Source organism: Lycium barbarum, chromosome 3 (genome assembly GCF_019175385.1).
Source record: "Lycium barbarum isolate Lr01 chromosome 3, ASM1917538v2, whole genome shotgun sequence".
NCBI lineage: Eukaryota > Viridiplantae > Streptophyta > Magnoliopsida > Solanales > Solanaceae > Lycium > Lycium barbarum.
In genome coordinates this window covers 33184831-33199993 of record NC_083339.1, presented here as the reverse complement: position 1 = coordinate 33199993, position 15163 = coordinate 33184831, and the positions used below count along the sequence as shown (strand labels likewise).

Below are 15163 nucleotides of genomic sequence, written 5' to 3'. Positions count from 1 at the left end.
CTGGTGGTAAATCTAACTCGTAGGTCATTTGGCCCATCCTGCATATAATCTTGTGAAGTATAAAGTATCCAGGGGTAAACATGTCCTCCTTATTAAATCTCATAAATCTCTTCAGAATGAAATTCCAAATCTTAAACCATCTTATACTCTTCCATCCTTATAGCACTTTATACAGTCCATCTGAATGTTGGTATGGTGACTACAACCATATGGGCATTCAAGCCACATTAACTGGTCATCCTAACTTCCTTACAGGTCTAACATACATGCTCATAACATATCATGGGGCGTCTGAAAAGTGCACTCTACCTACACATTTACCTCAAGGTGGAGGGAAATGAGGGGTAACCTATATTCTCTAGGTTTCTCTGAATGTACTGATCTTCAAACGTTAATAGAAAACTGAGCATCTTAACTGCAAAAAAAAAAAAAAACATAAACGCTAGGTAACCGGACAATTCCATATATAGCTTACATGATGCTTTATAATTACAAACTCCCTATTGATTATTCTTCCATTCCATAACGGTATATCCATATCTTACCTCGATCTTTCAGGCTTCTGGTTTCTTATTAACGAACCGCGAACTCTATAGTATTTCCCTTATATCGGTCCACTCAAGTCATGATGCATCTTTGTTACTTCTGAACAGATCATATAACCTTGCTACATTTTACATATAGTAGGCCTTGATATCTTAGAAATCCACTTTACTGAGATACTCCTTTCCTGAATACCCTTTCAAGCTTTGGTTTAAGAAATATACCATATCTTCGATACTATATCTTTACTCAGGTTTCCCAACTTATACCATATTTTGCTATTGCTATTCTCGGCTATGCCATGCTTCACTGGTTGAATCTCTATAGTGATATTAGCAAGCTTTTCAAATACTTATATCATTTATGCGGTGTATAATTCCATAACCTTCTGCTACCTTCCCGGATAAACGTATCCATTTTGGTGTTAAATCCATCCTTATTCATTTTAATACAATGAAGTAAATAATACAATGAAGTTGTCTTACTTGAACTTACTCCTCATCATCTTCCTCACTACCGCTACTAGTCTTTAGTTCCTTATTTAGGTCTATCTTATTTCATTTCTCTTACAACGCGACTTTAATTCCTTTATGTTCTAAATACTCTCTGCCTAGAATTTTCGTGTCATCTATAAGCTTTCACTTCCATATTATCATACACGTTTACCCCTTTTCATCATAGGTTGTTACCGTCAAGTATTCGTTTTCCCTCGAATAGTTCATTTTCAATTTGTTCTTCTTCTATTATTAACTCCACATCTATCCCTCAACAAAGACGTTACTAGATTCTGACTCAAATGCTTTTGCCTTTGAAGCTTTCCCAACCATCCTACGATGCTGGGACTTCGCATCCATACGACTAGTTCGCGATGGCTATACCATCGAAGAGCTCGCAATACAACTGCCAACCAACTACGAAATAAAGAGGAAAGTAAAGACAAGAGGCAGGACCAAGAGGAAATATTACGGGAATGGTTACTTAGAGATCTGGAATGCGTTATAATAAATTGAAGGGATTCGACCAATGAAAAAGGGCATGTGAAAAGCATCATAATTCAATAAAAGGTCATTTAAGGAAGTATTGAGAGCGCAGGACTAGTTTAACATTCGAGGACGAATGTTCTAAAGGGGGGAAGGATGTTACATCCCGTATTTTTGGACTAGAAAATTTAATCGTCCAACATGAGTAAATTTATCTGAGTTCGGAGAATTTAGTTATATTCAAGCATGAGGATAAAGAATTCGGTATATACGAGGAATGAAGTTCCGAAATGATTTAAGACAAAAAAATGTGACGATGACGATTGAAAATAATATTTTATGTGTGGCAAATGAGGTTATGGACTAATGCTATATCACATGGGTATAATAAGGAAATATATAAGCACATTAAGTGGATTGAGACCAAGAAATTAAATAAACGGGTAAATGTCAAGTGTTGGATTGCAAGGGGGAACAAGTACTTAACTAATTGAACAAAAGGATAATTATTATCTTGAATTTCCACGTGTGGCTATGGCAAGCCAGCAAGTATAGTTAATGCTTTTATAGCATGTATAGGTGGAAATCATTTGAATAAGGTTGTGATATAGTAGTACATAGAAGAGGTGGATGGGCCCCACGGTTAGGAAAAGATAAAAAGGACTTGGATTCTCATTGTCTGGATATCTTTAAAAATTTTGCACAAAATAAGAGATATTCCCACTTAGCTAGAGTTGTGCTTACAATGATACAACATGGCAGCAACTATTTTCCATTCCAAGAAAACATGGTAGCAACGTTTTTGGGACCAACTTTGGGAGAAATTAGCCAACTTATATGTTATACCCCGTATTTTTATACGTCAAGCTGTTCGCAAAAGAATCGACGTGAGTTAAAGACGGAACCTTTCCCGGACACGGAATAGAAATTTTAATCTTCAATTAGAATATAAATTGTTTATAAATTGTATTTAGTGTAAAAATATTATTATTGGAGATTAGGAATTAATTAATCGTGATTATATTATTAGACAATATTTAGTGATTAATTAAAAATTAATTAGCTTAATTAGGTTTGGTGGGCCCCACCCGAATTAATAAAAAAAATGAATGAAATGAAATCATCAAATACATGCCACTGAGAAGGGCACGTGTAGGTCATAGGGGGGGCACACATATAAGTCACTAAGATGACTCATAGGCATCGCATTCAACATTGCAAGACATTCGGCAATGGTGATTCACTAAAACAAAAAAAAAATGAATGAGAAATGAGCAAAGTTTGAGAAGCATTCGGCCATGGTGATTCACTAAAACAAAAAAAAATGAATGAGAAATGACCAAAGTTTGAGAAGCATTCGACCATGGTGATTCAGCCGAGAAGTAGCATGAAAAAGAGAGAGATTAGAGTGTTAATTTGCTGGAAACATTCAAGTGATGAGTAAGGCTAAGAAGCCAAGTTTATTAAGGTATGATTTAATCCCTTTTTTTTTATACGTTGTGGAGGCAATTTAGGCTTGTATAGATTGGTAGATATGTAATGAATATAAGGAGTTGTAGATGTTGGTGTTGAATTGTAAATTGAGCCGTGTAGGGGGCTGCTTTAATTAGGCACGGAAGGTTAATTTTAAGTTGCGTGATAGTTGTTGTTATCACGGATTATATGGTGAAAGGATTAGAAAGTTAAAATTGAAGTTATGTTGATATGAACATATTGTTATCCTTATCGAATTGAAAGAATTGAAGATATGGTTATATCAATATGTTGTTGTTGGTATTTCTGTGTTACAGGAGGGTAACTGTAAATTTGGGATAGGCGAAATTATAGGGGAAGTGCTGCCGGATTTTTCGCTAAATCTATAGATAATAGAAAACCTTAAACGAGAATATACTAACTGAAATATAGGTCCTATATAAAAAAAGAATGGGCTATAGATTTGTGAACCAGAAAATGTAGTTGCTAACGATAACGTTACCTTTATATATAGATAGGCGAAAAGAGCGACGAAGCGAAAAGGATTCACGATTAGTCGCTGACAGGTATGTAAAGCTGTCCCTTCTTTCTTTTGGCATGTCCTAGACGTAAGTGATGAATGACATGAGCTTTGGGGTAATTCCATTCATAAGTTCCGTATATGATTCATGATTCTTATTCACTTCTTGATGTTAGAGCTTTTAAAGTAGTTAAGCCACTGCCCTCGAGCTTTCTATATGTTGTATAGTATAATCGTATGTATAAGTCTCTATTCCTAAAGGCTCTATAATGACTAATGTCCTTAACTTTCATAAGCTGTCTCGTATTGATTTGATACCTGTCTATGATCCCTGAGACGTTATTTAATATAGTTCATAATGATATTCAAAGAGCCACTAGGATGGCTAATGTTCTTGATTTCTAGAAACTATTTTATTATGTCTTGATACGTGTGTATAATCCTTGAGGTTCTATTTTTATATAATCCACAGCGACATTCGAAAGGTATTTGATATGACTATTGTCTTGGTTTTCAAATGATGATTCGTTTTCATTATTCTATTGAGTCTCAGATATGATTTAATTTGCATATGGTTTCTCACTACTCTGCTCGTGCATGCCTCAATACATCCTTCACTGAGTCCCGGGCCAGGACATGTTTTCGTGCACAGATCCACTGCATTATTCACCGAGTCCCTCACTAGAGGGCCGGGACACGTTATACATATGCATATGAACAGGATGATTCTCTAATGGTGACATTGAGTTTCATAACGAGTTAAGTCTGATATTGACACCATGATTTATGATTCAAAGGTAAGCCTTGTGGTTTTCTGGTTATTGTACTGTTTTTCTGTACTCCTCACTTCAGTATTATCCTGTTTATTGTATCTATGCTTTACATGCTCAGTACATATTCCATACTGACCTCCCTTTCTTCGGGGGGCTGCGTTCATGCCCACAGGTACAGATGCTCACGTTGGTAACCCGCCAGCTTAGGAGTCCTGTTCAGCTATCTTGGAGAGCTCCCTTGTTCCGGAGCCTAGATTTTGGTACAGAATCTCTTGTAGTGTATATGTATTTTATCCAGGGGTACGGCGGGGCCCTGTTCCGTCATATGATACTGTTGTTACTCTTAGAGGTCTGTAGACATATGTGTGGGTTGTGTATCGATGTTGTTCAGTTGTGTCTATATGGCTTATGTTTTGGGACGTTCCCATTCGTAGTGGCAGCCTTGTCGGCTTGCGTAGATATATATATATATATATATATATATATATATATATATATATATATATATATATATATATATATATATATATATATATATATATATATGTTTTGAGAAGTAATGTGTTATGATAGCCTTGTCGGCTCGTGTATGGCGGGGATATTCCCTTATATATTATGAAAGCCTTGTCGGCTTATGTACTATAATGTCTGTTAAAAGCTGTAACTCCCCAGGAGGCAGGTTGTTGTAATACGTCTAAATAATGCGGCAGTTTTGAGACGACGTCTTGCCTTGGTATTGATAAGTTTGTATTATGCTAGTAGTGGATGATTATAGTTAACAGGTACATACGAGTGTCCAACTCGGGCACTAGTCACGGCCTACGGGGTTGGGTCATGACAAAAGTGGTATCAGAGCAGTTCGTCCTCGGAGTGTCTACAGACCGTGTCTAGTAGAGTCTTGTTTATCGGTGTGTTGTGCACCACATCTATAAACAGGAAGCTACAGGACATTTAGGATGTTACCTTTCTTTCATATCTAAGATCGTGCGATAGAGCCCAGCCATAGGAAATGAAATTCCTTAAACTAACCTTTGATTTCAGCTGAAGAATGACATCGACAAAAGAAAGCGACCGATAATATTGGTAGTTACAAAGTACACGGGTAAGTAACGGTGCGAAAGAGGCATGTTGGATAAGGTAAGAATATTGAATTATGATTGGAATGTAAAGTTAGAGGATGAAAGAGAAGGTGGATAGGAAAGTATAACAGAACAGACCGTTAAAGGATGAGGTACGTCTCGAGGTGCAGTCTGTGAGGTAAGTCCCGACACCTTTATATTTTTTCTGGAAATTGGAAGCCTTGTGTGGCTATGATACGATATGATATATGCATATATATGTTGGCCCTGTGAGGCATTGTTGGTATTTCCTGCTTGCAGGTTTTGGGATAGTAAGAAGTACAGAGGACACTCTGCCAAAATTTTTCTAGAAATAAAAAGAGAATGAGATATAAGTTTGTAATATGTCTTGAAGGGTCGCGTTAATAGTAGTGATAGGATTTGACTAAGTTGCGAGTACGGCTGACCTTGAGGAATAAGTTAACTACTGAATTGATAGTGATAGCAATTAGGAGGTCGATGCAAAAAAAAAAAAAAAAAAAAAAAAAAAGGAGAGATGTATGTTTACGTTTTTTTTTTACACGATGTGCATAAATATGAACTATGCATGTGAAGTAGTAAATGAATTGGTAAGCACATGATAGACGTTGGTTAAGTATAAAGCAATATAATGTGATGGGTGTAGAGCGATTAGGGAATAATTAACGGGAGTGAAAAGAGAGCATAGAAAGTTGAAAGATTATGTGCAGGATTGCTAAAGAACACGGAGAATGAAAAATATGGTTGTGGAGTTAGAGTAACGATGTTTTGATGATAGAAAATTGTGGTCAATGATGTATATATTGCAATAATTAGTAAAAATGACAAATGGATTAATAATGTAAGTACATGTATTGCATAAGATGAAATGTAAGTATAAATATAAAATGTATATAAGAATGTACAAGACAACAGTAAGAAAAACATTAATTCGAGACAATTCAAGAAGAATAAGATAAGCTAACACAAAGAACTTGAACACTGACAATAGAAAGTTGAATACTACCATTCGTTCGCGTTGACTCTTCCGCGGAGTAGCCTAAAGAATCGCCTTTCGCTTATTACTCCTATAGAGCGAGAGATTCGGCAACATTCACTGAGTAAAAACAAACCTCCACTTTCTTTCATAAGAAAACTTCTTGTAAGTATATATGCTTAAGTTACAATAGTCAAAGTGGATTCAATATTTTAATTTTAGTGGTCCTAGTTCAAAATTATATCACAAGGTAAATAATTTACTGATTTCAAATCTATTATTTGTGTTTATTCACATGTCTGAGCACATTTTTGTTAGAGTGGTTTACAAATGAGGGCCCAAGTCCCACTACTAAGTAATCTTGGTCCTTTGAAATAATTATCGCCCGTAAAGTTTTCTTCTGAGGTCCCATGTCTCTTGGAGGGGGAGCACTTGGTTTTATTCTTGTGTGGTCCTACAACTACAATGTTTACAAGTAGTATGGTCGCAATTGTTGTTTAATGAAAAGTAATATGCACATTTGTCTAGGAATTATTTAAATGAAAAGAAAAAAAAAGAACCATGAAAACTTGCTAGTTCACGACGGTCCACGAATTTTCAAGATTATAGTAAGGACATCTCGCACGCGAGCATCCCTTAAAGTATATATGTTGGTCTTCTGTGTTAATCAAGATTTATGTTTTTTATAAATATACCCAATATATAAGGGTATTGATCACCAGTCAGCTTTTGCCTTCCTTCTAACATAAAATATACGGAGAGAGGAAGACTAAAGGTTGTTATGTATGTAGTAAAATGATTTAATTTTGAAAAAAAAAATTAACATATAAAAATGAAGAAATAGTATGAGAAACCGTGATTAGTAAAGGGGGTAAAGAAAGGCATAAATAGTGAAAGAAATACTAGAGAGAAAAGGGAGAAAAATAACTTATAAAGGGTAGAAAGTGACAAAAAAAAAACATAGCAAATAAATAGATGTAATGATACGTGTAATAGCAGCAAGTGAATAAAGACGTAAAAATAGCAATTCATGAAAAGACTTATTATATAATGTTGATGATGAGATAGTACATAAATAATCGTAAGAAACATGATACAGACTATAATAAAAAGGTGTTGGCGAAAAACAACAAAAATTACGAATAGGATGAAAATTACTATAGAGAAAATATATAATGAATATTAGATTTATGATATTGTTAATAGTTACAGTAAAACAAACAGTGTATAGATAAGACACGAGAACTAGAGAACAGGAAAGAATACAGACATACAGTGTGTTAGATAGACAAAGTGACTTACAAACAAAATTGGGGTTGACAAAAAAAAAGAAATAAAATGATTGATTTAATGTATGTGATATAAAGAACTAGAATAATGACAAAAGATAGTGAGAGAGACAGAAACTGAGAAAATGAATAAATAAATAAATTAGAACAAAAATAAACAAAAAGCAAATGTAAGATGTTGGTAGCTACATGAAAAGAATAATAACACAAGACAGAAATTGAAAACGACATGATATGGACGCATATGGAAGGAGAGGAAATTTAGGTACAGAGATGCAAATACAGAAAAGAGATGAAGTTTTGGTTATAGTTATAATGACTATTGGATAAAAGAAGAAGGTGTAAAATGACATAAATTGTAATAGATAATGATGACAGGGACAAAACATGCTGGAAGCTGCAGAGTAGACAATAATGTAAGTTGCAATGTGTAATACTATGTAAAACAAATATTATTTTAATTAGTGTAATGATAAAAAGAAAGTGATGGACAAGATATGAAGTAGCCTATTACAACAGTATTAAGTAGAGATGGTGGAGCATGTAGAAGTACAAAAGCAATATAGATTAGGATCAGATGAATTTGAGAATGAAAATAGGGACATAGAGCGGAATATAAACAGATAATGGTATAAGTACACCCTTAAGAGGGAAGGCAGGTGAGATAAATGCAAGTGTAAGATGGAAATAATGGACACTGCTATATATTTGATATGGATACTTAAACTTCAAATGAGATCCCTCGCTGAAACAAATTAGTAAGATCTGGAAGCCAGCAATAAATGGAGGATGGTATTTGAGATAGCGCTGAGAATTATTTGTAAAAATCTTGAATGATATGACATTAAAAGGTGGGTGCTTATGAAAATAAAGAGTAAGATTTCGGTAGAAGAGCTCGCAATACAACTGCCAACCAACTGCGAAATAAAGAGGAAAGTAAAGACAAGAGGCAGGACCAAGAGGAAATATTACGGGAATGGTTACTTAGAGATCTGGAATGCGTTATAATAAATTGAAGGGATTCGACCAATGAAAAAGGGCATGTGAAAAGCATCATAATTCAATAAAATGTCATTTAAGGAAGAATTGAGAGCGCAGGACTAGTTTAACATTCGAGGACGAATGTTCTAAAGGGAGGGAGGATGTTACATCCCGTATTTTTGGACTAGAAAATTTAATCGTCCAACATGAGTAAATTTATCTGAGTTCGGAGAATTTAGTTATATTAAAGCATGAGGATCAAGAATTCGGTATATACAAGGAATGAAGTTCCGAAATGATTTAAGACAAAAAAATGTGACGATGACGATTGCAAATAATATTTTATGTGTGGCAAATGAGGTTATGGACTAATGCTATATCACATGGGTATAATAAGGAAATATATAAGCACATTAAGTGGATTGAGACCAAGAAATTAATTAAGCGGGTAAATGTCAAGTGTTGGATTGCAAGGGGGAACAAGTACTTAACTAATTGAACAAAAGGATAATTATTATCTTGAATTTCCACGTGTGGCTATGGCAAGGCAGCAAGTAAAGTTAATGCTTTTATAGCCTGTATAGGTGGAAATCATTTGAATAAGGTTGTGATATAGTAGTACATAGAAGAGGTGGATGGGCCCCACGGTTAGGAATACATAAAAAGGTCTTGGATTCTCATTGTCTGGATATCTATAAACATTTTGCACAAAATAAGAGATATTCCCACTTAGCTAGAGTTGTGCTTACAATGATACAACATGGCAGCAACTATTTTCCATTCCAAGAAAACATGGTAGCAACATTTTTGGGACCAACTTTGGGAGAAATTGGCCAACTTATATGTTATACCCCGTATTTTTATACGTCGAGCTGTTCGCAAAAGAATCGACGTGAGTTAAAGACGGAACGTTTCCCGGACACGGAATAGAAATTTTAATCTTCAATTAGAATATAAATTGTTTATAAATTGTATGTAGTGTAAAAATATTATTATTGGAGATTAGGAATTAATTAATCGTGATTAGATTATTAGACAATATTTAGTGATTAATTAAAAATTAATTAGCTTAATTAGGTTTGGTGGGCCCCACCCGAATTAATAAAAAAAAATGAATGAAATGAAATCATCAAATACATGCCACAGAGAAGGGCACGTGTAGGTCATAGGGGGGCACACATATAAGTCACTAAGATGACTCATAGGCATCGCATTCAACATTGCAAGACATTCGGCCATGGTGATTCACTAAAACAAAAAAAAAAAATGAATGAGAAATGAGCAAAGTTTGAGAAGCATTCGGCCATGGTGATTCACTAAAACAAAAAAAATGAATGAGAAATGAGCAAAGTTTGAGAAGCATTCGGCCATGGTGATTCAGCGGAGAAGTAGCATGAAAAAGAGAGAGATTAGAGTGATAATTTGCTGGAAACATTCAAGTGATGAGTAAAGCTAAGAAGCCAAGTTTATTAAGGTATGATTTAATCCCTTTTTTTTATACGTTGTGGAGGCAATTTAGGCTTGTATAGATTGGTAGATATGTAATGAATATAAGGAGTTGTAGATGTTGGTGTTGAATTGTAAATTGAGCCGTGTAGGGGGCTGCTTTAATTAGGCACGGAAGGTTAATTTTAAGTTGCGTGATAGTTGTTGTTATCACAGATTATATGGTGAAAGGATTAGAAAGTTAAAATTGAAGTTATGTTGATATGAACATATTGTTATCCTTATCGAATTGAAAGAATTGAAGATATGGTTATATCAATATGTTGTTGTTGGTATTTCTGTGTTACAGGAGGGTAACTGTAAATTTGGGATAGGCGAAATTATAGGGGAAGTGCTGCCGGATTTTTCGCTAAATCTATAGATAATAGAAAACCTTAAACGAGAATATACTAACTGAAATATAGGTCCTATAAAAAAAAAGGAATGGGCTATAGATTTGTGAACCAGAAAATGTAGATGCTAACGATAACGTTACCTTGATATATAGATAGGCGAAAAGAGCGACGAAGCGAAAAGGATTCACGATTAGTCGCTGACAGGTATGTAAAGTTGTCCCTTCTTTCTTTTGGCATGTCCTAGACGTAAGTGATGAATGACATGAGCTTTGGGGTAATTCCATTCATAAGTTCCGAATATGATTCATGATTCTTATTCACTTCTTGATGTTAGATCTTTTAAAGTAGTTAAGCCACTGCCCTCGAGCTTTCTATATGTTGTAAAGTATAATCGTATGTATAAGTCTCTATTCCTAAAGGCTCTATAATGACTAATGTCCTTAACTTTCATAAGTTGTCTCGTATTGATTTGATACCTGTCTATGATCCCTGAGACGTTATTTAATATAGTTCATAATGATATTCAAAGAGCCACTAGGATGGCTAATGTTCTTGATTTCTAGAAACTATTTTATTATGTCTTGATACGTGTATATAATCCTTGAGGTTCTATTTTTATATAATCCACAGCGACATTCGAAAGGTATTTGATATGACTATTGCCTTGGTTTTCAAATGATGATTCGTTTTGATTATGCTATTGAGTCTTAGATATGATTTAATTTGCATATGGTTTCTCACTACTATGCTCGTGCATGCCTCAATACATCCTTCACTGAGTCCCGGGCCAGGACATGTTTTCGTGCACAGATCCACTGCATTATTCACCGAGTCCCTCACTAGAGGGTCGGGACACGTTATACATATGCATATGAACAGGATGATTCTCTAATGGTGACATTAAGTTTCATAACGAGTTAAGTCTGATATTGACACCATGATTTATGATTCAAAGGTAAGCCTTGTGGTTTTCTAGTTATTGTACTGGTTTTCTGTACTCCTCACTTCAGTATGATCCTGTTTATTGTATCTATGCTTTACATGCTCAGTACATATTCCGTACTGACCCCCCTTTCTTCGGGGGGCTGCGTTCATGCCCGCAGGTACAGATGCTCACGTTGGTAACCCGCCAGCTTAGGAGTCCTGTTCAGCTATCTTGGAGAGCTCCCTTTTTCCGGAGCCTAGATTTTGGTACAGAATCTCTTGTAGTGTATATGTATTTTATCCAGGGGTACGGCGGGGCCCTGTTCCGTCATATGATACTGTTGTTACTCTTAGAGGTCTGTAGACATATGTGTGGGTTGTGTATCGATGTTGTTCAGTTGTGTCTATATGGCTTATGTTTTGGGACGTTCCCATTCATAGTGGCAGCCTTGTCGGCTTGCGTAGATATATATATATATATATATATATATATATATATATGTTTTGAGAAGTAATGTGTTATGATAGCCTTGTCGGCTCGTGTATGGCGGGGATGTTCCCTTATATATTATGAAAGCCTTGTCGGCTTATGTACTATAATGTCTGTTAAAAGCTGTAACTCCCCAAGAGACAGGTTGTTGTGTTACGTCTAAATAATGCGGCAGTTTTGAGACGACGTCTTGCCTTGGTATTGATAAGTTTGTATTATGCTAGTAGTGGATGATTATAGTTAACAGGTACATACGAGTGTCCAACTCGGGCACTAGTCACGGCCTACGGGGTTGGGTCGTGACAGCATTGCTTCGAAATAATTCATGATTCTTATACCCTTATACCTAATACTCATATCTATGTGTAACATCCTTGCCAATATAATCTACACGATAAGAAGGCCCTCGTTGATATCTAGCTTATTGAGTAATGTACATCATTCTTTTACCTTTTCTAACCAATCATATCCTATTTAATATTTGAAATAATAACTATCCTCTGACGAATCTGGCATTCCATCTCATATCACCTTTAGATATTAAACATCATCATCCTTATAACTTATACTCTTCTCCCTTTCCGTAATTCCAGTTTTACCTCTTTCTGCTCGTAAATCATTTGCATAATTACACTCAAGTGTCATATTTAAACATATACATATTATTTCCATGTCTTACCTTAAGAAGAAAATACAACTCCCGTCTAATCATACCGATGTCTCATTAATTAAACACTTCTAAGGTTGCTAACCACTCAAAGTATAACCACAGTCATTTTCTATCGACTGAAAATTTCCATCAGAACTTATCTACTTTTAAGTCTTATCGGCAATGCTCCAAAAGTTTTCTTAACAGAATTGAATATAATATATTAATACCGCCCTCAAGGATGTATAAACATTATTACCACAATAATTATACCTGACGTTATCACTCATTCCCTCGTACTATACTATCTCCCCTTACTTACAAGTCATGCGTATCTTACTGATTCCCCATAACACCCATTATTCATAAAGTTGTAGATATAATTTCTTCATCAAACTATGTCCTACACATACCTTTCCTGTTTAATCATACCCTTGCCTTATTACCCCAAGATTTTTCCCACCATTCTATCGACATATTCACAATCTTAACCCATCATCTGACCACAGATTCCACTTAAGGTTCCTCTTTGAAATTACTTCTTCCCTTTTTTCTTAATATAATTGTTAGGGCTCTATAACTTACCATTGTTGCATAACATAGAACATTTCAAAATCATACTTGCTTAATTTAATTTTAACACTTTATCAAAGCGACAAATATACCTTCCATCCTTAGTTGCTCTGGTCCTGAAACTCCGACGGATGTGGGCCTAGCCATGGATCTACTCTTGAATCCTGATCTGGCATAAATTGTTCTAACATGGGCTGGAGAACTGCTTCTTACTGATATCCCTTCATTGGTGGTTCATCGCCACCCGAAACATCTACAAATGTACCACCTATACTAACCTATCCGGTCTGGCCACCACCGTCATCTGAACCTTGCTCCAAAGATGCCATCAAGTCTTGGTTAATAGGGCCCTCAGGCTGCAAACTCCTCGGCCTCTCGGAGGGCCTTGCACTCTCTGCTAGTCTACCATAATACGAAGTTTAGGGATCAACTGCTAGCATTGTCCTTCTGCTTCCTTGCCTAGTTATGGCCAAAGTGAAACTGACAAAACCGGAGCTCTTTCTGGCTCCTCTATACTCATCAAAGTCGACAATAGCTATAGTGCTGATTCATCCTGAATATCGTACAGGTCCATTTCCATAGAGGATAAGATCTTAGATGGGTTCATTTCAATGAAGGGCATATTCTCACTTGGATCCTCCTCTAAAAAGTATCTCAGTCCCCTTCCTGTTATCATTGTAATCCTCGAATCATCCATAGTTCTTTATGAAGAATTCATCTTCAAACTGTAAAACAACAAAGGTTAGGGTCAAAAGTCTCCACACCCTACGCCTCAGCTCTATAGCACGATCTAGAATACAAAACAAGGGTAACCATTAAGGCAAGAATGAAATAAATGTAATGGAAGGATCATAGGCCACAAAGTAAGGATATAACCTGCATGAGTATCGTAGACAAATACACTCCTTACATATATCATATTTTACTTAATTATAGCACGTATGTCATCATACCACATATATCATCACATCATAATCCTCATCGTTAACCCGCGTCTGGGTAACCATCATATGCCGCCCACTAGTGGTGATCATGCCCGGCCCTCTCTAGGCTCGGTGTAACATCCCAGCCCGCCTTAGTGGTGACATGCCTGGCCATCTAGGCACGGTGGAACCATACGCATCCCGCCTTAGCGGTGACAGGCCCTGCCATTCTGGCACGGTGGAACCCATCATCACATAATCAATCATTACCCATCACTATCGCACATTTCATGAACGTATCATAATCTTATCATAATTTGGCATTTTCATACATAATATAGGCATATTATAAGCTAGAATTATTGATCGTCTTATAAACATACCATGACTTTACATCATTTCACATTTAACATTAGGAGCATACATTAGACTTTGAAGACAACCATAGCTACGTCGGGGTGACGTCAGGTCGTGATCCCCGATTCCATTATGGAGAAATCATTAACATCCTGCCTCACCTTGAAGGGAATAGTATATGAGGTGAGTGTAAGCAATAATGACATCATATCATGAATATTTAGAACTCCTATACTATAACTCATTACCTTGTGTAGCAAATTAGGGGTATCAGCTCGTATTTCGCTTTCGGAACTTAAGAGATTCATGGAGAAGAAAGAGAGTCATATTATAGGATTCATGCCATAGAAGGAAAGGACTATCCTCACATACCTTTGTCGTTTAACTAAGCTATTGCTTGCTTGTTCTCCTTCGATATCACGTTTCTACCTTCAAGAGAGAATTCGCACCAACGTTAGTTAATCGTCTATAGAACGTGCTACTATTTCTAGGAAAAATTGGACAGCACTTCCTTCGCTTACACTACTTTTCCCACATTCTATTTCAACTCCCAACATTAATAACAACATTCATCATTTATCTATACTTCCCACAATTCACCATTTCTCTTTGATTTCTCCACTACTATAGTCATAATTCATTATTGCACTTTTTCACAAATAATACTTATTCCATATTCTAGATGTCGTACATAACATATTTATGATCACAACATACCAATTATTCATCATCCACCCCAATCACTATTCAAAAATGACACTACTCACACATTCA

At 35.8% G+C, this 15163-nt stretch overlaps 1 long non-coding RNA gene across 1 annotated transcript; it reads left to right on the top strand.

The window, feature by feature from the left end:
• Positions 1 to 9657: 9657 nt before the first annotated feature.
• On the top strand, positions 9658 to 11941 carry LOC132633840 (uncharacterized). The gene is made up of 3 exons (XR_009579862.1): positions 9658 to 10106; positions 10626 to 10677; positions 11577 to 11941. It is a non-coding gene; the product is annotated as an uncharacterized LOC132633840 (long non-coding RNA).
• The last annotated feature ends 3222 nt before the right edge of the window (positions 11942 to 15163 follow it).